This window comes from Sus scrofa, chromosome 7 (assembly GCF_000003025.6).
Source record: "Sus scrofa isolate TJ Tabasco breed Duroc chromosome 7, Sscrofa11.1, whole genome shotgun sequence".
NCBI lineage: Eukaryota > Metazoa > Chordata > Mammalia > Artiodactyla > Suidae > Sus > Sus scrofa.
In genome coordinates, this window is record NC_010449.5 from 49,618,128 (window position 1) to 49,639,887 (window position 21,760).

Sequence of the window (21,760 nt, forward strand, 5' to 3'; positions counted from 1 at the left end):
ACACTTGATCATATATGATGAGTTCCTAGAGATGATCTGTGAGTAGAAGTGATATTTTTCCTTTGTGCTTTTCTATGTTTTACTGAGCTTTTTGTAATGTAATACATTATGTTTGCAATTAGGTGATTTCGCCTTTGCTCACTTTCCGAAATTTCCAAGTATGGGTTCTTTTGCAAAGAACACAAACAATTTTTGCATTTGCAAAAAAGAACCATGTGCTATGGAAATACCATGTGCACACAGACAAGTTTACAAGTATTTGAGAGAGGAAAAAACACAGGAAAGAATGTTCTTTCTGTATGGTGATGACATTGCAGGAGGAGATGTAGAAATCCATTTTCAGAGCTCCTGACGGCTTGGCCAGTGTTCCTTGATTTCCCAGCCCAAATTCCAATGCATACCTCCACTCACCAGAAAAGTGAGGACTTGTCTCTTCTCAGCTGGGCAACCTCATCTGCAACCAGCAAAACAGGAACTGAGCAGTTATGAGTCCTGGAAATTTGGCTCAAGGGCAGGAGGCTGGGAATTTCCCTTTTTAGATGCCAGCTTCAGGCTCTGTGTCCAAGGGCGACCCCTGTTGGTGGAATTTAAATATTAGAATTGGGATGCCTGAGATTTCATATTTTTTTTGGAGGAGGGGGAGACGGGAAGCCTGGAAGCCAACAGCTACTCTCCTTACCCCAGCTGCTTCCCAACTCTCCATGTCCCCCTCGGCTCAGGTTTGCCTGGAAAAACCAGGTCTGGGGCTTGGAGGATGAAGTCACAGGTGTAGACAGCATTTAAACGTCTCGCAGGCAGGCAGGCTGCCATGGGGGCAGAGGGCTGGCTTTGTTGGCCAGAGGGTAGAACGTGGTGACTCTCCCTCCAAGCGGTGGATTTGGGTCCTGCCAGCAGACTGAAAATGCCAGACTTGGGGAGCTTGTGGGACCAGTGAGTGGGCAGGCCATTCGATGGCACTGATGTGACTGAGGAGGCTGCACCTCACCTGGAGGCAAATGCACCTGGAGGAAGGGCAGGCTTTCTGGGTGGGATCACAGCATTTCAGAACATTTCTTTTGGAATTCCCGTTGTGGCACAGCAGAAACAAACTCCACTTGTATCCAGGAGGATGCGGGTTTGATCCCTGGCCTTGCTCAGTGGGTCGGTGATCTGGCATTGCCATGAGCTGTGGTGTAGGTCACAGATGTGGCTTGGATCCTGCATTGTTGTGGCTGTGGCGTAGGCTGGCAGCTGTAGCTCCAAGTTGACCCCTAGCCTGGGAACTTCCATATGCCTTGGGTGCAGCAAAAAAAAAAAAAAAAATTCTCCTCTCTCTGGAGTCTGTCTGCTAGGGAATTCAGACAAAAACCAGGAAACCAACACAGCCTTTCTTGACCAGAGCCTGTCTCTGCATGTATAAGAGCAAGACCTTGAATTGAGGGGAGTGCAGGTAGTAATTATGCCAGAGGCGTGCTTCCAACATTCATCTAAAAAAAGAACTGCCTGCAGACCCCGTCCGTTACTGAGTGCTGAGTGGAAGTGCTGAACGGAGCTCTGGCTGAAGAATCTGCTTTTAGACACGCGGAGCGCGTTTGTAATTCATCAGCATTGCTCCATCCTCCCTGGGGCACTGGTCTGTGATGGAGAAAACTGGACCCCAAGGAATGTGCTGGACATTTCTGTGCTTTGAGAAAACATGACTAAGCACTTCTCAGAACCCATCACCAGACAAGAGTCCTCCTTCCCTGTTTCGCCTCGCAGATGCCTGTGGCACAGGCGTCTCACCAGAGACTTTATGCCACGCAGAGCCCAGATCTACTCTCTCCTGAGGGAAGAGGGGAAAATCTTGCTCGTGGCTCTCATCGCTCTGCACAGCTCTAAGCAACGCCGATTCAGGCTAACCTTCCTCCATTTGGGCCAAATGCTCAGCATCCTCCAAATGTTTACGGGTCCTGGTATCTGGGGGGGGTCCTATGAAGAAAGAAAAGAAACCAGGAATTAGGGTAGGGCTTGGAGGCCCTTGGGTGAGTTCCATCCAAATTTGCTGGAAAGGAAGGGCTGGGGAGGGAAACCTGCCATAGGTTTGTCACCTCCCTAGACGTCAAGGAAGGCTGAGAATCTGATAACGGACCTTGTCATGGTCAAGATCAGCTTTCTGGGAAAGGCCTGAAGAGAGCCGGCGTGGTTTCCCTAGTTTAGCCAGGAGATTAAGGCTTCTATCCCAATGCAGAAAACATGCACACAGACTCCAGCAGCTTCTGTCTGACTATAGCCCCAAAGCCCAGACGTAGATATATGAAGTGGCATATCCTACCTAGAATGAAGATGGCCCCCCACAAAGGTGGTTCTCACATGGCATTAGCTGGAAGGGACAAAGGAATATATAGTCTAGGAGGACTCCAGTTAACCAGGTGAGGGGCTGCATTGTAAGCTCAAAAAAAAAAAAAAAAAAAAAAAAAAGTGGAAGGGAGTACAATAGACAGAGAGGAAGAGTAGATGGCACGTTGGTGGCTGAGTTGAAAGGAGACTCCACGGGCCCTAGGGACGTGATATGGGCTCTTTCCTCTAGTACTGTTTTCTCATGCACGGGGGATATTTACCTTTTGCTGTAACCCTTGAGGACCTCGGTCTGTCCAGTTAAGAAGGTAGAGCCCTATCCTACACATGGGATGTATTCTAACTTACTGAAGACCTGCTAGGTAGCCGTATTATTGTGATCTCATATAAGTCCTACCAGTCAGTAAGGAAACATCAGAAAACCCATTTTCCTGATGAGGAAACGGATGCCCAGGGAGGTGAAGATCCTTGTACCGTCACATACCCGGAATGTCTGACTCTGTTTTCAAACCAAGGTCTCTTTGATTGAAAGCCCCTGAATTTTCCTCTTGGAGGGACTGCTAGGTCCCATTCTAGGATCTCTTTCTAAGACCGCTCTCTCCTTGTTACCAAATGCAAGTTTGTGTGCCAGGTGCACAATAAGGCCAAACAAACCAAAACGGTGGAGTTTGGGAGTTTCTGTCATGGCTCAGTGGTAATGAACACGACTAGTATCCATGAGGACCGGGTTCAATCCTGGCCTTGCTCAGTGGGGTTAAGGATCCGGCGTTGCCGTGTGCTGTGATGTAGGTTGCAGATGAGGCTGTGGCTGTTGTAGGCTGGCAGCTGTAGCTCCGATTCAACCTCTAGCCTGGGAACCTCCATATGCTGTGGGTGCGGCCCTAAAAAGACACACACACACACACACACACCTTAAAAAAAAAAAAGTTGGAATTCAGACCGGAGAAAGGTTTATTGCAGGGCCATGAAAGGAGATGTACCCTAAAACCCTCAACTCTCTGAAGGGTTTCATTCAGCAAAGTGTTTTAAAGGCAAGGTGAGGGAAAGGTTCCTGTCTTGGCACTGTGGAAACAATCTGACTAGGAACCATGAGGTTGTGGGTTCGATTCCTGACCTCGCTCAGTGGGTTAAGGATCCAGCATTGCCCTGAACTGTGGTGTAGGTTGCAGACACGGCTCAGATCTGGTGTTGCTGTGGCTGTGGTGTAGGCCGGGGGCTACAGCTCCAATTAGACCCCTAGCCTGGAAACCTCCATATGTTGCAGGTGTGGCCCTAAAAAAGACAAATAATAATAATAATAGTAATAATAAAAGTAAGTAAAGACAAGGTGAGGGAAATGTGTGCTCAATTACTGCAAGCTTCTTGGTGCAGGAATCCTTTATTCACCCAGGTCAGGTCATGATGTCCCTGTAAACGTCCAACAAGACAAATGTTATTCTCTGCTCTGCAACTTTTTATCTTCATGTGAATGCAAAAGTGTTACACCCTTAAAGGTCAGAGCCTTGAAAGTAGGTTATCCTGTATATTTCAGGCTCCAGGCAACATTCTTAATTCTAAGTAAAAGCAACAGAACACAAAGTTTAAGATAAAAGACACAGATCTAATAGGGAGACAGATTTGTTCTTCCCTGTTACCTCCTGATAAATTAAAAAAAGAAAGATTCTGAGCCTCATCTCTCCTGGATTCTACACCAGACGCCAGCCTTTTTTTTCCCCTTGATAGCCTCTTCTTCACTGGGCGCGAGTGGGGTTTTATGCTCGCACTCGGGCCACCCTCTAAGCCCTTCCAAACCGGGAGAATGGCTCTCAGCGGCCCTCGGGGACCGCTCCACCTAGTCCTGGGCTCCAGCGCCCTCACCTGGCTGCTGCCGCGCCGGGCTCCACGGGCTCGGGTCTGCGTCTCCCAGAGCGGCCGCCAGAGCCCGCCCGGCTCCGGCCGGGGCGCGGCGCCCCCGCCCCACTTGGGCAGGGGGGGAGCTTCGGCGGGGGGCGGGTCGGTAGCGCGGGCGTCAGGGGCCCCGGGGAGGAGTCAGCCCCGGGCGGCCGGCCGAAGCCACAGCTCGCTATAAAAGCCGCCGCTCCGGCGGGCGGCCGGGGAGCGCGGGCGAGCGCGGCGCGGTGCAGCCCTGCCAAGCTTGGCGAGCGCAAGCGGCACGGCGGGCGTCAGCGGCGGGACGCGTGGGGCCAGCGAGGCTGAGCGCGGCCGGAGGCTGAGACCAGCTTTCCCAGACGAACTACCATTCGGCTTGCCCACGTCCGGGGAGCTTGCTGGGCCCATCAGTGTGCTACCCGACCGCGCCGGCTGTTGCGCTCCTGGCCTACGAATCGAATCGTGGCACTGTCTCGGCTACCGACCCGGAGGTAAGGGGGCCAGGCCGGCGCGCCAGGGCTGCGCGGACTGCCCAGGCTCAGAGGTACGGGAAGTTGGGGGGTATGGCACCTCCACCGGTGATACGGAAAACGTTACTGTTACTGGCTTCTGTTTGTCCATTCTATGCTGTTCAGCCCCTCTCTCTCTGTCTGTCCTTCCACGCGTCCGTTGATGGGCTCATGCCCCTGTCACTGTCCTCTGTGGGATTTCTCTGAGATCGTGTGATCCTTTGCAAGCAGCAGGTGCTGGGGGCGCCAGTGTCTCCGGAGCGCATCCAGCGGGGGGGGGGGGGAAATCCCCGTTTTCTGTAGTTACCTCCTTCTGAATGGTTTGGGGGCAGGCATCCCGGGCAGTGTCTTGCAGAGGAGGGACTGCGCGGAGGGTCAGGTCGCGGAGTGCGGCCGACAAAGAGCCGGCTCACACTGTGCACTAGCGGGCGTACGCCTGGCAACAGGTCGGCTCCCTGCTGCTCTGCCCTCAGCACCGTCTTCCTTCTGGATTTCCCCGCTGCCTCCCGGCCCGCGCGCTCCCCAGCAGCGCTAGGCACCCAGAGTCGTGCTGGCACCACACCAAGTGAACGCAATTGAATGTTAGATAACACGAAGGCCCCTACTGATGTTTAGGCTGAGATTGCAAACTTGGCATCGTTGGAAGAGGGTTCGGGGGTCCCTGACACGGGACATCAGCTCCAAGAAAGGTCAAATTAGGTTAGAAAGAAAGGCAGGGACCTGGCGGAGCGCAGACGAAGGCCGTGGACAGGTCTCCAGTTCGCCGCTCTGGGAACCAGGGCCAGAGACATTCTGGAATGGACCCAGCGGGTTGCATGTGCTTTTGAGAAAGGAGCTCAGTGCGCCCAGGTCCTCCGCCGCAGACTCGCTTTCAGCGCTCTCAGAGACCGCCGCGGTTCCTCAAGGGTGCAACGCTACTGCCGTCCCAGGCGCGCCGCCAGGAGCCGGGTTTGAGGTCCTGAGTCCTGCTCTGTCCAGCCAACGCTGCCCACAGGTGAGAACTCCCTTTTTAAACCAACCTTTTGATGTGTGAGCCAGTGCCTGGCTGCAGGCTGGGAGCGAGCCTCTCTCTCCATTCCGGCGGTCTGGAGCGCTATCCCCGGCGCGCCCCGGGGGCGGGAGCCGGCGGCTCTGCGTGCCCAGGCGCCGCGCCACCATGGACAGCTCCCAGCCGCTTCCTCCACTCCGGATCTGTGGCCCTGGGTCTCCCGGGGAAGTCGCGCGCTTTCCTCCCAGACCCAGGGACTAGGGGCGCAGGGCAGGAGGAATGGGACCACTAGTCTGTGGGAGCTCTCGGTATCCTGTCCCGAGGCGACGAGCCACTCAGAGGATAGGGAATCTGTGGTTTGTGACCGGGTCCGAGAGCAGCCAGCAGCTGAGCTCTGTATAGGACTTCGGTATGGTGTCGCGAGGGGCTTCTCTGGCTTTTCTGCAGCACCACGAGACCCTCCAGGGTGTTATAACTCTGCGACGCGTAAGCATTGGACTGAGGCTTCGGGATGATGCCAGATCTAATTAGGGACTCCCCCCAACTGTTTTCTGCGCATGACATAGGGTCGTGTTCCGTTGTATTAAATTATTTAGTGAATATGGCACTGGGAGGCTTATTTGTTTCACAATTACAGTGACATCAGAACACGTTTATAGAGAATGTATTTGAATGCATTTGCAAAAGCAACTGTGCTGTTTTCTGATCCTAATCGTTTCCTCCCAGGTGCATACGAAGCTCTTAAAGAAGCTTCCTTTGGGTCCTCTTTAGCCCAGTAGATGATACTTCAAGTTGGTTGCTTGGAAACAGTGTGGGGAGAACCCGTAGGGGTTAACCTGTGCAAATTAACCATCTCCCTTCTCCAGTTAGAAATGACATTGGCTGGGGCTCTTTGTTATCCTCACCTAAACAGAATGTGTATCGTCCTTCATTTTAAAATTGCAGGAAATTCACAAGATCTGCTTCTGTTTGTGACTGATGAAGGCTGATGGGGAGTCAAAACAATCAAGGATCTTTATTTATTGTTACTATTATTACTATTATTATTTGGAACAGCACTTGTGACTTTCTGAAAGTCACTTAAGCACAACACGATCTACCTTGCAGAGTTGCTAATGAGAATCAAGGAGCATAATGTAAAGCGCTTATATCAGTGCTGAGCACAGAGAAAGCTCTTAAAATCGTAGTTGATTGTAGGTATATTTTAAAGACAGTAGTACACTTCTTTTGAATTATGTTCACCAGCCCTCGGCTCACTCTCCTAACCTCGTAATTGTTTGATAGGGATTCCAGCTCCACTTTGTATTCACGTTTAAGAACTTGTGGATGGAACTGATGAAAGTGCCGAAGTTGATTATAATGCTGGGGGACAAAACCTTATTCAAAGATAAATAGAAGATTTTTGCATGAAACAAATCAGTTGCCTGTTTTTCCCACCTGTACCACTTGGAAGAAAGATAAAGTAAGTCATTTTCCAAATGTTGTCACAGCCCCCTGGTTGAGATGATCCATTCTTCTTGAGCCTTCTCTCAAAAGAATGCAGAATCTTCCAAGAAACCTCCTTGTCCCTGTTGGGGGTGAGGTTTCCAGGGGTATTGATGGCAAGGGACCTCCTGTTTCTGGATTCCTACAGGATAAAGTGGGAAGTCACTGCACCAGGGCAGCGCCTGGTCTAGGAAACCCCTGAGTGCTCGTTACCAGTCTGGAAGCACATTCCCCTGTGTTTGAACCTGGCTTGGCTGTGAGACTCTGACCACGATACCCGCTCTGCCTGGGGTCTCGCCACATATTTGGTCTCGGATAGATTTGAAGATTTGCCCCAGCTCCACCTCTGGGGTTCTGTCTGGTAGAAATCACTAATATGTGGCATACACCAAGAGTTTAGGTGATGCAGTTATAATGGGTCCAATCTTACAGCTAGATTTTTTTTTTTTCACAAAAGTATGTGTGTCTGTGTTTGTGTGTTTCTGCTCGCTTCACATTCTGGTGCTCTTAGGTTTTCTGTATTTTTTTTTTCTTACTAGATCAGAAGTAATTTCACTCCCTCCATCTGAAAGGAATGGAGCTGAAGGATGCAAGTCCACAGAAGCTGGGGGTCTCTCTGTGACTTCCGTCTACCTGGTGATGTGACTGGAGCAGGAGGACATGGGCCCTGGCTGACGTTGGTGTCCCAGCTCTCTTCTCTGACTCCCATGCAGTTCCGGTTTCTGGCACACAAGACTTTCTGGTAGGAAAACTATTGAACGACAGAAACACTTTTGGAATCGAGGGTGAGGAAAGAGGGGAGGAACTGGCATGAGAGGCAGAGAGGGGGTTCTTCAAAGATCTGTGGCATTCTGTCTGTTGCAGCAGTGTCTGGGTGGCCGGGGACAGACGGATCAAATAGCAAGAGTGGCATTCAGTGGGGAAAGGCTGGCGGGATGACAAGGGTGAATGCAGTTACTCTCAGCCTTCTTTGAAGCCTGCCGCTTAAGTGACCTGCTTTTCGTACCTTTTGTGGTATTGACAGAGCAGCACAGTTTGATAGGATAAATGCATTTTGCATTTGTAGTTAGAACTCAAAAGAGAAATACAGGAATTCCCTTTGTGGCTCATCGGGTTATGAACCCAACTAGTATTCATGAGGACGTGGGTTCCATCTCTGGCCTCGCTCAGTGAATTAAGGATACAGCATTGCCGCAAGCTGAGACATAGGTTGAAGATGCAGTTCTGATTTGATTCCTGGCCTGGGAACCTCCATATGCCACAGGTGTGGCTGGAAGGAGAAACAAACACACACAGAGAGAAATAGAAACATATGGCTTGGGATCCTAAAGGGAACAAAGTTATGTTTGTGGGTCGCATCCGCAAGGATCTCACATCCATCATCAATCTAGGCTACACCTCTCTTTCCATATGATGGCAAATACCCAGATGTGTGAGCTCATTCAAGTAATGGATCATCGTCTCCTTTTCAGGTTTTTTGTTTTTGTTTTTGTTTTTGTTTTTTAGTCATTATATGGAGGCCACTCAGTTTCCTTTGAACAGTGAGCAGAATCTCCTGTATCTGGTTAGGTTAGTAGGAGGTTAGGATGGTAATGGGTGTGGAGGGAGACGTCCAGTACTGAGTTCATTTTTACTGTTTCTCCGGCTGATCAGCTGCGCCCTGAGCATCCTTTCCCAAGAGCCTGGCACATGGAAATTTTGTTAAATTGGCTAGATCTAGGGTGCCTGCCTGTCATAGTGATCTTCTTAATATCTGCCCCTCTGGGGGCCACCCTAGCCTCTCTGTAGGTTCCCTGTCCTGCTTTTTCCTCTGTCTGCTTTGGTGCCAGGCTTCATTCAAACTTGGCTCTTCAGAAGGAAGCCTGCATGCAGAGAAATGTCATCAAATATACATTTGCTTTCAGCTTAGTTCCCTCTGTGCCAGGAAACAGCTTCCCCACCCAGAGGGAACAGAGCTGCCACTCTCGCCAACCCTTGTTATTTTCCAGGACCCCTCTCTAGGCTCAGCCTGGCTCCAGGCATCTGAATCCATCCTTTGCTTCCCACCCCCTGCAGGTGAGGGAGCCCTCGGGGGGCCCAGGCAGCCAGCCTCCCCCACTGGCACTCTCTCTGAACAAGTTTCCTCTCTCCAGCTCCGGACAGTCTGGCTCCTTCTTGGGGAAATTGCTGAGGCGTTATCTTTCAATCTTCTGCAAGGGCAACCACACGATAGATGTAACTTGGGTTTAAAGTGTTTTGACCAGACAACTGCTTTTGAAAATGCTGTGTATTTTTTTCCCTTAGCTGTCCATAGAAGAGCTCAGCCATTAAGCATTTAAAAATATTTTTTATTATAGCCGATTTGCAATGTTCTGTCAATTTCTGCTCTACTGCAAAGTAAGCCAGTTACACACACACATATACATACACATTCTTTTTCTCACATTATCTTCCATCACGTTCTATCATAAGTGATGGATATAGTTCCCTGGGCTATACAGCAGGACCTCATTGCTTATCCATTCTAAATGTAGTAGTTTGCATCTACTAACCCCAAACTCCCGGTCCGTCCCACTCCCTTCCCCTCCCCCTTGGCAACGCAAGTCTGTTCTCTATGTCATTAGGCATTTTGTGTTATAGAGAAGGCACGGCCGGAAGCTGATCCTTCTGGCATGTGAAATATCTGTATCGGACTATTGCCTCTCCTGTTTCTGGACATCACGCGGGGGCAAGAGGGCTGTAGTTTTCCCCAAGAGCCTGCTGCACTCTTCAGCCTTTGCTGGAGTCAGGAGTTCATGCTGTTGGCCTTAAACTTCCTGGATATAAGGCATGGACCCAGCCTGTGGGACTGAGGAAAGTACAGTGGCCGGTGCTTTTTTCGACGTGAATATGCAAACAGATCGCAGGGGAACTTGTCAGAATGCAAGTTCTGATTGGACAGACCTGCCTGAGCATCTGTGTTTCTAAAAGCTCCCAGGTGATGCTGCTCGTCCATGGGGCTCCCTTTTGGTTGCCAGGGCCAACATCTTGGCTGACCTTCTGTGATGCTAACTCAACCCTTTTTGCTGTAAATTAAGTCCATTTCTGATGTCCAAGTAGATGGAGCCCAGCTGGCCTGCATCCTCCTAGTGACCTTATAACCACCCTTCAAATTCTTGGAGATAATTATTGTCGCTCCTAAGCTGTCTTATCAGTAGACTAAATATGTTGACCCCCTTTGAGTTTCCCTTTTTCCCTGTCATAATAAATTCTCCAAAGCTCTCTGGACCGAGTTACTTTTAAGTGCAAGACCATTGTGCGAATGGCAATTTATCTTTGCCTGGCAGAGGCATTTGAAAGTAATTTTGGTAGTATTAAGAGATCACTTGCGGAATTTCATCTCACTCTGGTTCCAGACACTGAGAATGCGTGTTTACATTTAAACAACTTTACTCCATCTCTCTTCTTTTTTGGGGGGTGGGGGGAACCTGAACATGAAATTTAAGGCTTGATGTCCTCCCTCCGCTGCCCTCCCCATGGCATTCCTGTAGGGATGAGCTGGTCATCAGAGATACACCCTGGTCAGCCCAAGAGGCAGGTGTGTGGTTGCATCCGGTCACCCACTGCCACATTCCAGAAGTGGGGAAGAAATTGAATACAATATTTTGATCATCTGCAGGACAGATCCTGAGTTTAGCTGAATGTGGAGGCATGGCTGAATAAGTGATCTCTGCTCTCCAAAGGTAACAGTCTAGTGGGAGGAACAGACATTAAAGTCAGCAGTTGCCAGAGTTTTCCTTGAGGCTCAGTGGGTTAAGAACCCAGCTAGTCTCCATGAGGATGTGGGTTTGTTCCCTGGGCTCACTCAGTGGGTTAAGGATCTGGCGTGACCACAAGCTGTGTTGTCGGTCACAGGCACAGCTCGGATCCTGAGTTGCTGTGGTGTAGGCCAGCAGCTGCAGGTTCAATTCAACCCCTGGCCTCGGAACTTCCACATGCCACAGGTGTGGCTCTGTTAAAAAAGATTAAAAAAAAAGTCAGCCGTTGCTAGTCAGTGTGACAGGGGCTAGGACAGATGGTTCAGGAAGAGTGGTGGCAGGGGGCCTGCTGGGGAAAGGCAAAGCCAAAGGGACATTCCAGGAAGCGTCGCTGAGAAGGGTCATGAGAAAGGTTTGTCAAGAAGGGTTACCAGGAGCCGACAGGGATTTTTCTGGTGGAGCAGATGTGGGGAGTGGAGCTCAGAAGGCATTCTGTACAGACAGGCGGCTGTGGGGAAAGATCCAGAAGCACAGACAAGCCTGAACCTCTCATCGCGTGCAATTCCTTGGGTGCACAAAGCTCTGTACCTGCCCAAGTTCATGTGCTCTCTTACCCGCCCAGACCTTGGGCTCTACCCAGCCAACAAGAAAGGCTTTCTGGGCAGCTCTAGGTCTCCGGGGCCTCTCATCTCTTGGATTTCAAATTACTTTATAAAATAATTTTATATGGGAGTTCCCATTGTTGTGCAGCTGAAACAAATCCAACGACCATGAGGTTGCAGGTTCAATCCCTGGCCTCGCTCAGTGGGTTAAGGATCCAGTGTTGCCATGAGCTGAGGTGTAGGTTGCAGATGCGGCTTGGATCCTGCATTTCTGTGGCTGTGGTATAGGCTGGCAGCTGTAGCTCCAGTCTGACTCCATATACCGTGGATGCTGCCCTAAAAAAGCAAAAAAAAAAAAAAAAAAAAAAAAGATAATAATTTTATGGTTTAAAATTACTTTATAAAATACTTTTTCCATAGACTCTTGCTAAATCCAGTCTCTAAACCAGGTAAAAAGTGGCTGTGGCTGAGAAGGAGTAGGGGGTTGAATTTTGTCTTGGGCTCCCCATCCCAAGGGATGGCACAGAGCTCTGTGGGTTCCAGGAGCACAGTTTGGAAACCCCGCCCTAGAGTATTTCCTTTTGCTTTTGGCAGTCTCATTAAGAAAGAGCATTATCTTAGTTTTATCGTGGTTTGTCTTGCTAGGTCTTCCAAACATTCTGAATGTCTTGCTGGCTTTTGGTGTCAACAGGTTTCAATGAAAAGAAACCAGAATTATCCTGTGTGTGACAAGCTAACAAATTCAGGGAGCACGGGCTACTGTGGGAAAGGATATATATGCAGGGGCCAGGGCAGAAAACTCTACCTGTAGTTGACCATTGGTGGAGGCAAAAGAGCTGTGAGCTTTTTGCAGAAATGGGCTTTTTTTTTTTTTTTTGAGTTCCCATTGTGGCTCAATAGGTTAAGGACCCGGCATTGTCTCTGTGAGGATAAGGGATCTATCCTTGTCCTTGCTCAGTGGGTTAAGGATCCAGTGTTGTCACAAGCTGTGGCGTGGGTCAAAGCTGCAGCTCCAATTGGACCCCTAGCCTGGGAACTTCCATATGCCATGGGTGCGGCTATAAAACGAAGAAACAACGAGCTTTTTATTTTCGACCTTGTCAATCTATCTTGTCTAATCTTCCAAGACTTTTCAGATTCTAGAAAAGCTGGCAAGAAAAAAAAAAAGAAGCCTATTTCTAAGGCATAAGACTCAACAAATTCTACCCCGAATCAGGCCTCCCTTTTCATCCGTGTCAAGTAGCCACATTCGAAGGCAGGATGTTTTTGAGTGTGTGTTTTGAAAAGGGACTGTAAGCCAGAAAGCCTAAGAATGGAAAAGTTCCACTGGCCCTGGGTGAGGCGGGAAGTTCCAGTTGGAGCTGAGGCCGTGTGTATCTTCAAAAAACTCTCTTCCAGGGAGTTCCCGTCGTTAATGAATCCGGCTAGGAACCATGAGGTTGCGGGTTCAGTCCCTGGCCTTGCTCAGTGGGTTAAGGGTCCGGCATTGCCGTGAGGTGTGGTGTAGGTTGCAGACGCAGCCCAGATCCCGCGTTGCTGTGGCTCTGGCGTAGGCTGGTGGCTATGGCGCCAATTGGACCCCTAGCCTGGGAACCTCCATATGCCGTGGGAGCGGCCCAAGAAATGGCAAAAAGACCCCCCCCCCCAAAAAAAACTCTCTTCCAGGAGGAAAGTGATCCTCGGAATGGGGCGGCGCCCTGAGGGAGCCCGGCCCCTCACTGATCGGTGGTCTTTGTCCTCAGAAAGGGATCTGAAGAACTCCCTCTGGGCCCAGAGCCAGCTCTAAAAACATGATCCTATGACTGATGTGAGGTGATGAAAGTAAGGCATGTTCAGTCTAGAGAACCCCACGGGGTGTGGGAGGAACCCGATGGAAGGAAGGGCACCCTCCAGGATGGGGGCTTGCTCTGTTTGCCAGGCCAAAAACCCGTGGAACCGGGCAGTGTCAGGGAGGGCTGGAGAGGAGCCGGTGATCAGCGGCCTCGCTCCGCATGTCCAGACATTGTGGCATCAACCCCCATTGCTTTGGAAACTGGAACACTCTCCGCTATGAACTTGACTCCCGAACCCTGGGGATTCAGCTGCTGCTGCTGCTTCCCCCCCCCTCCCCTTTTTTGGCCTCTCCCCTGCATATGGAGTTCCCAGGCCAGGGATCAGATCCGAGCCACAAGTGCGACCTAAGTCACAGCTGCGGCAACGCCAGATTCTTAACCCACGGTGCCAGGCTGGGGATCGAACATGTGTTCCTGCGCTCTCAAGATACTGCCCTTCCCATGGCGCCGCAGCGGGGAACTCCAGGATTCGGCTCCTTGCTTCCTAGGGCTGGATTTGGGCTGGCTCCCAGGTCACCCTGATCTTTTGGGAGACAGGTGACCAAAGACACGGATTCCCTAAATGCCACAGGACCATCTGGGAGGTGGCCCGTGGCGAGCCAGAGCTTTCCACTTGGATGTAATGGCTGCAGCGCGGCTCTCACCATAGTCCTCAACCTATGGAGCCAGCATGTGCCCTCCTTCCCTCCACTCCCCTGAGGGGGCATCAGTACCCACATGTGGGCAACGAGGACAGTGATGCACAAGAGTACAGAGCTGGTACAGGACAACAGCTTGGGTGTCTGTCAGCTCTTGGCCCAATGCATCACCCATCTGCCCTCTTTCCAGGACTCTTGTCCTGGTGTGCAGGGGCGGGGGTGGGGTGGGAGGGGCTGTTCTTTCCAGCTTGGTCTCCTCCAAGCCGCCAAATTCCTGGGTCTCCAGAGCCTCCTGTGCAGACCGTGGACCTGCAGAGCTGTTTTCCTGCCTGTAAAGAACTACAAGAATGAACCTCAAAAGAATTGAGCTGGGGAGCAGATTTAGGCAAACCGTTAAATTTTTTTGTTTGTTTTAAAAACCAACTGGTGGTTTATGAGGAGCCTGTTTCAAAGCTGACTGTTACAGCCGCTGAGTAATTCACTCGTATGTTAATTTTCCAAAGGTTTGGGTTTAGGAAAACCTCAAACATCGTGGCTAAGTACTTTTCCTTTCCTTTAAAAATTGTGTTGATTTTTGGAGGAATTTAATCCATATGTTTCAGATCTATTTCCATGTTACTCAGCAGAAGTTGTTTTTCACCCAACATTGCCAAGCCATGAGTGTGCCTTGCTACTTTCTCTCCCCCTCCCACGCCGTCCCTAAGCCTCACCTCACAGGGGCTCACCGCTGAGCCTCAGGCTTGTGACTGGTGGATTCCATCCTTAGCCTTTTGTGAGACATAAGCAAATGTAGGCACTGGAGGCAAAAAAAAAAAAAAAAAAAACCAATAATACTGATTCTGTCTTTAAAAAAAATTTTTTTTTGCTTTTTTTTTTTTTTTTTTTTTAAAACAGCTGCACCTGTGGCACATGGAAGTTCCCAGGCTAGGGGTTGAATTGTAGCTGCAGCCACTAGCCTACACTATAGCTCTAGCAATGCCAGATCCAAGCTGAGTCTGCGACCTACACCACAGCTCACGCCAGATCCTTAACTCACCGAGCGAGGCCAGGGATCGAACCCACATCCTCATGGATCCTAGTTGGGGGTCATTAATCACTGAGCCACGAAGGGAATTCCTAAAAAATGTTTGATATTTGATTCATTATTGATTTGGGGCATTAATTTGGGCTTGTTATTATTTACTTATTTAAAATTTTTTAAAGTATAGTTGATTTATAATGTTCTGTCAGTTTCTGCTGTACAGTATAGTGACCCAGTCATACATATACATACATTCTTTTTCTCACATTATCCTCCATCATGTTCCATCACAAGTGACTAGATCGAGTTCCCTGTGCTATACAGCAGGACCTCATTGCTTAGCCACTCCAAATGCAATCGTTTGCATCTATTAACCCCAAACTCCCAGTCCATCCCACTCCCTCCCCCTCCCCTCATCAACTACAAGTCTGTTCTCCAAGTCCATGAGTTTGTTTCTTTTCTGTAGTAGGTTCATTTGTGCCGTATATTAGATTCTACATATAAGCGATACCATATGGTATTTGTCTTTCTCTTTCTGACTTTCTTCACTGGTATGAACGTCTCTAGTTCCATCCATGTTGCTGCAAATGACATTATTTTGAGCTTTTTAATGGCCGAGTAGTATTCCATTGTGTACATATACTGCATCTTCTTCATTCATCTGTGGATGGACTTCTAGGTTGTTTCCATGTCTTGGCTATTGTGAAGAGTGCTGCAGTGAACATAAGGGTGCATGTGTCTTTTTCAATGAAAGTTTTGTCCAGATATATGCCCAGGAGTGGGATTGCTGGGTCATATGGTAGTTCTATATTTAGTTTTGTGAGGTCCCTCTATTCTGTTTTCCATAGTAGTTGTAACAATTTATCTTCTCCCCAACAGTGTAGGAGGGTTCCCTTTTTTCCACACCCTCTCTAGCATTTGTTCTTCGTAGACTTACTAATGATGGCCGTTCTGACCCAAGTGAGGTGTGGTACCTCACTGTAATGTGATTTGCATTTCTCTAATGATTAGCGAAGTTGAACATTTTTTATGCAATTTAGATTTTTAAAATTTTATTTATTTATTTATTTTTCTTTTTGCCTTTTCTAGGGCCGCTCCTGCAGCATATGGAGGTTCCCAGGCTAAGGGTCAAATCAGAGCTATAGCCGCTGGCCTACACTGCAAGCCACAGCAATGCCAGATCTGAGCCGTGTCTGCGACCTACACCACAGCTCATGGCAACGCTGGATCCTTAACCCACTGAGCAAGGCCAGGGATCGAACCCGAAACCTCATGGTTCCTAGTTGGATTCGTTAACAACTGTGCCACGATGGGAACTCTGAAATTTAGGTTTTTAAAAAAATATTGCATTGCAGCGTGAGTTATACTGATGACTGAGTTTTTGATGCTTCCTTCAATTTTGCACCCTGCCCCCGACCGACCTCCTCCAGGGCTCATTCCTTTTGGGAGGTCAGGGTCCTCTCCATCAATGCTGCTTCTGCGGAGATATTTTCTGATGCAGAGATCAGTACCACACACAGGCAGGCCAAATTTGCTGATGCTAAAGGCACCTCCGACTCTTAACTTACCTGTTGATTTGAATTGGAGGTGTAGGAGTCTTAGGGAAAGTGGAGTCAGGAGATGTGTGTGTCTCTTCATCCCTTCTTTGTGTTTACCTTGTTTTTTAGGGCTTTCTTTCTTTTTTTCTTTCTGAGAAGGAAAGAATTGTGATGTTTCATGGTAGAATGTCTTGCCAATTACACTGGGCTGATGTGTCACTACATCTGTGATTTCTTAGGAAGCCACAGAGTTCATCAGATTTCTCAATCCAGTTCCTGGTAACAAAAGAGAAAGCAGTTAGTTGTAGGATTTGGGCTTTGGAAGTTCCATATGCAAGGATTTCTTCTCATTTACATGATTTCCTAGAAATGAAAATGTATAGCCACCTCGGTGATGTCTATTCGTTTCATAGCTTTGCAGAAAAGTTTGGCATTTTCTCTGACCACCTAAGGGGGGATTGTGTATATACATGGGCTTTCCAGCTGGCCGAGCTTAAATCTGTTTTACATTTTTTTATTTATGGGGCCAACTTGCTACAAATGGTAACGTATAAACATACCCTGGGATTTTTCTGAGAATGACCATGTGACGAAGTTCATTTTTATTTTAAACACCCCCCCCACAGTGACTTTAAATATGAAACTGTTTTTAATATTGAAAAAAGATGATGCTTCCATTGAATCTTGCTTAATAAGCGTGCACTTGAGCTTCTGAAAGCTCTGCAAAGTTTAAGGACTTCACTTTTCCAAGTTCAAGGGGAAGAGAGAGGGTGAGAGTCACACTTTGGGGTGTATCTGGTTCACTTGGGGTCCTTTGGTGAACTTTCTGGGAAATTTGAGGCACGAGGCTAGGGTTCCCCTCAGTGAGGAGCACGGGGCCAGCTTCCATCTTAGCCACTCTGGGGACAAGACAGTCATTTCTTCATCCAAATCTCAGAGGCAGAGACTCTTTTCCAGTCTCTTCTATTCCCGAGGCCAGCACATAGTAGGTCCTCAGCTATTAGTTAAATGTACAAATGCGTGAGTCCTGCATCTGAGCTCCACCCCCACCCTCATTTTATTGCTGGAATAAACTTGATGCCAAATCCTGTGTACTCTGCTCTGGGAACCGATGAAATCAGAGCCTGCCAGGCACCTTCTCAGAGATCTTTACTCTGCTGGCCCAGTGGTTACTCCTATCATTATTATTATTACTTTTTTTGCTTTTTATTTAGGGCTGTACCCATGGCACATGGAGGTTCCCAGGCTAGGGGTCGAATTGGAGCTGCAGCCGCCAGCCTACACCACAGCCACAGCAACATGGGATCCGAGCCCCGTCTGCGACCCACACCACAGCTCATGGCAACGGCTGATCCTTAACCCACTGAGCAAGTCCAGGGATCGAACCCACAACATCATGGTTCCTAGTCGGATTTGTTTCCACTGAGCCACGATGGGAACTCCTCCTCATTATTATTAAGATCCAGAGCTTATTGAGCGCTTACTGGATTCAGGCACCATACAAAGAACTTTAGCTGCATCACCCCAGGTGATCCTCCTGAGCGCTCTGCACAAGGCATCAGGTCACTGGCCTAGGTGTGATGGAGTTGGAATTGGGACCCAAGTCTGTGGGAGTCCGGAAGCCCATGCCCTGAATAATGCCTCATGTTATTTCATTCTTAAATATTCAGACAGCATGTTTAGAGGAATATTGTAATTCACCGTGAAGCAGTTTGAAAATAATTGTGAGCCAGACACACTTATTGATTCACCAATTCTTTCTGGACGCCCGGGGCTCAGAAATGACTCCATGGCTTCTGGCTGCAATGGAGAAGCTCGTTGAGGACAGACAGACATTGAGCTACTTAGAGTCTGCGCTGTAAGGCAGGTGTGAATAAGGAAGCACTACGGATTGATGAGAAGTAACTGTGGGGAAAGAGACCAGGCGTCATGGAGGAAGTGTTATTTGATTGGGCCTTAAGGAGAGTCCAGGTTTTTTGCGTGTGTGTGTTTTGTTTTTCAGAGCTGCACCTGTGGCATATGGAGGTTCCCAGGCTAGGGGTCTAATCGGAGCTGCAGCTGCCAGCCTACATCACAGTTACAGCAACGCCAGATCCAAGCCGCATCTGTGACCTACACCACAGCTCTCACGGCAACACCGGATCCTGAACCCACTGAGTGAGGCCAGGGGTAGAACCTGTATCCTCATGGGTCCGAATTGGGTTCGTTATCGCTGAGCTACAACTGGAACTCCGGGAGAGTCCAGTTTGCTGACCAGAGAAGGGAGGGTTAGGAAGGCAGGAGGGGCCTGAACTAAATCTAGAGGATCCAGAAGACAGATATTTGGGAGGAGGGCCTGGGAGTTCCCTGTGGCTGGAAATGAGATCTTAAAAGTGGGGCGAGGTAGTGATGGTCCTTAAAAACTGAGTTAAGACATTTGTCTTTTAATGTAAGTGACTTTGATGAGGGGAGGCGGACTTTAGAGGATTGTTCTTGGTGGCAGGTGGCTTGAGTCGGGCTTGTGTTCCTCAGTCCTGCGGGTGGTGTTCTTGGCAGGAATCCCTTCCAGAATACAGTCTTCACATGGGAATGTAGCTCCTAGGGCCCAGCCAAGGCCGTCAGGAAAGCTGTGCTGCCTAAAGCGAATTGTTGGTGCTGGGTGATAGGGCAGGAGGTAGAGAACGTTACCTTGGAAACGTTTCAGGGATCTTGGAGCCTGAGGTCTGGTCCCTCTGCAAGGAGACCTCCAAGTCTTGGTGGACAATTTCCTGAGACCCGTCATCCCAAGCCTCGGGGGTTATCCCCCCCTCCCCCCATTGTCTGTGTGCCTGTTCTGTCTCTAGTCTTCGTGTGGGGGCATCAGGGTTTGCATCTTCATCCTGTGGCCTTTGCACTGATTTTTTTTTTTTTTTTTTGTAATCACCTTCATAATTCTTCACAAATTCTTGGGCAAATTCCTGACTGCTTTGTTTGACGAAGCTGCCACAGAGGGAGTGGAAGGAATGTGAGCAAAAGGGACAGGATTTTTGTGGGAGACACACCTTTAGAAAGGAGAGAGTCATCAGCTTGAAGGAGCGAGTTCAGCTCCAAGAGTCCAGCTTAACTGGATGAAAGAGAGTCTCGGAACACGATCTGGCTTGCACAGGTGCCAGGGTGACCCTCCACAGACTTCATCCCTTCCCTGCACTGTAGCTGCAATTAGGCATCGGACGATTTCCATGAAGGAAACCCATCCACAGATTTTCTCCCGGTATGGCCTCTGTGCCCAGAACCTTATGTGGTCCTACAGCAAATCTGACAGTGCCCATCAAATGACAAGAGGATGGAGACGTGGCTGAGGCCTGGGGCTCTGTCCTATGACACAAAGGCCTTGGTTTCGGTTCAGATCACCCATGTGTCCAAGACGGTTGTAATCAGATGAGCAGAGAGAACGATGGAGGAAGTATTTCAGGAATGACTCCTGTAGATTTTGCTGACTGCAAAATAAACTGCTTTCCGTAGTCCTTCCTCATCAGGTTCTCAAGCACATTAGCTGCTCTTTTCCTTGGTTTCTAAGAATGTTAGAGCTGGTGTAATGAGCTGAAAAGGGGCCTGAGCTTTGGAGCCCCACAGACCTCACCGCCCGTCTGCCTCTCCCATTGATGAGCTGTGTGACTTTGGACATGTCCCTTCACCTCTTGGTGCCTTAGTTGTTTATCTGCCCCCTAAAATGGGATGATTGTGTGTTATTCTGAGAATAATCCATGGCGAACAATTGTAAAATAATACAGGGCAAATGTCTTGCAGTTGTGACCTGGCACACACGAGGCACGCGGAATGGCTTGTCTCTTCCGTTTGTCCATATACTTGGTGGAATTTGTAGATATTTTAAGCGGAGAGGGCGCTATTGTAATGCCTGGGGGACGTTTTCAAACTTTGGTAAACTAAGGGCAGTCTCCCGTCCTGCAGCCACCACTGGGATGGCCCAGGCATGTGCTCCAGAGGTCGAGTACAGAGGAAAAGATTGTGTGGGGAGTTCAGCACCCATGGGAGCAGGGACCGAGTTCTCCTTGCTCACATTGCTGAATGGAGCTGCTGCTGAACACACATGTATGCATGAATGACATGAAAACTTTTTAAACATTCGATTGAAGTATAGTTGATATATAATGTGTTAGTTTCAAGTGTATTGAGAAGTGTCAGATATATATATATACACATATATGTATACATGTATATGTGTATAAATGTATATGTATTTTTCCGTCATAGGTTATTGTAAGAAGCTGAATTTAGTACCCAGTACGGGAGGTCCTTGTTGTTTATCTCTTTTATATACAGTAGTGTGTATCTGTTAATCCCAACCTCCTAATTTATCCCTCTCCCCCCTTTCCCCTTTGGTAACTTGTAAGTGAACAAATGCTATTTTGAAGGAAGAGCCACTCACTAGCATTTCCTGCCCCTGGGATATACCACCTGGGCTAGCAGACCAGTGATGGTGAGATGAAGTGGTGCCAATGGAGAAGGAGAGAGGTGGATGGACCCAGCTGGTGTTTAGGAGACATGATGGAAAGAACTGGGTGGTGATTTGGACACAGGGTGAGGGAGAGGGAGGTGTCTTGCACCAGGTTTGGGAGGTGAGCACCTGGGTGGATGCTGGGAAGACTGGAGAAAGTTTAGGTTGCAGGTATAATTCCGGATGCCAAGGGGCATGGCAGGCAAGAACCCTTGAATCTTTTCAATGGGGGTTATTTGTTGCTTTAAAAATATCAATTACTTTAGGGAGTTCCTGTCGTGGCTCAGTGGTTAACGTATCTGACTAGGAGCCATGAGGTTTGGGGTTCGATCCCTGGCCTTGCTCAGTGGGTTAAGGATCCAGCGTTGGCATGAGCTGTGGTATAGATCACAGACGCGCAGCTCGGATCCCGTGTTGCTGTGGCTCTGGTGTAGGCCAGCGGCTACAGCTCCGATTCGACCCCTAGCCTGGGAACCTCCATATGCCATGAGAGTGGCCCAAGAAAATGACAAAAAGACAAAAAAAAAAAAAAAATCTGTCTTGTCCACAGAGACTTTGGGAGTTCCTGTCGTGGCGCAGTGGTTAACGAATCCGACTAGGAACCATGAGGTTGCGGGTTCGGTCCCTGCCCTTGCTCAGTGGGTTAACGATCCGGCGTTGCCGTGAGCTGTGGTGTAGGTTGCAGACGCGGCTCGGATCCTGCGTTGCTGTGGCTCTGGTGTAGGCTGGCAGCTACAGCTTCGATTAGACCCCTAGCCTGGGAACCTCCATA

At 49.1% G+C, this 21,760-nt stretch overlaps 1 protein-coding gene across 4 annotated transcripts in view; it reads left to right on the forward strand.

The window, feature by feature from the left end:
* Window positions 4,407–21,760, forward strand: part of CEMIP (cell migration inducing hyaluronan binding protein) — a 170,014-nt gene continuing 152,660 nt past the window's right edge. The window contains exons 1-3 of one of the 4 annotated variants that reach the window (XM_021098863.1): window positions 4,407–5,688; window positions 6,967–7,144; window positions 7,707–7,909. The gene's annotated coding sequence lies outside the window, so the exon portion shown is untranslated. Of the gene's footprint in view, window positions 7,145–7,706; window positions 7,910–21,760 lie in introns of all 4 variants that reach the window. The other 3 variants (XM_021098867.1, XM_021098864.1, XM_021098865.1) reach the window with 3 other exon arrangements.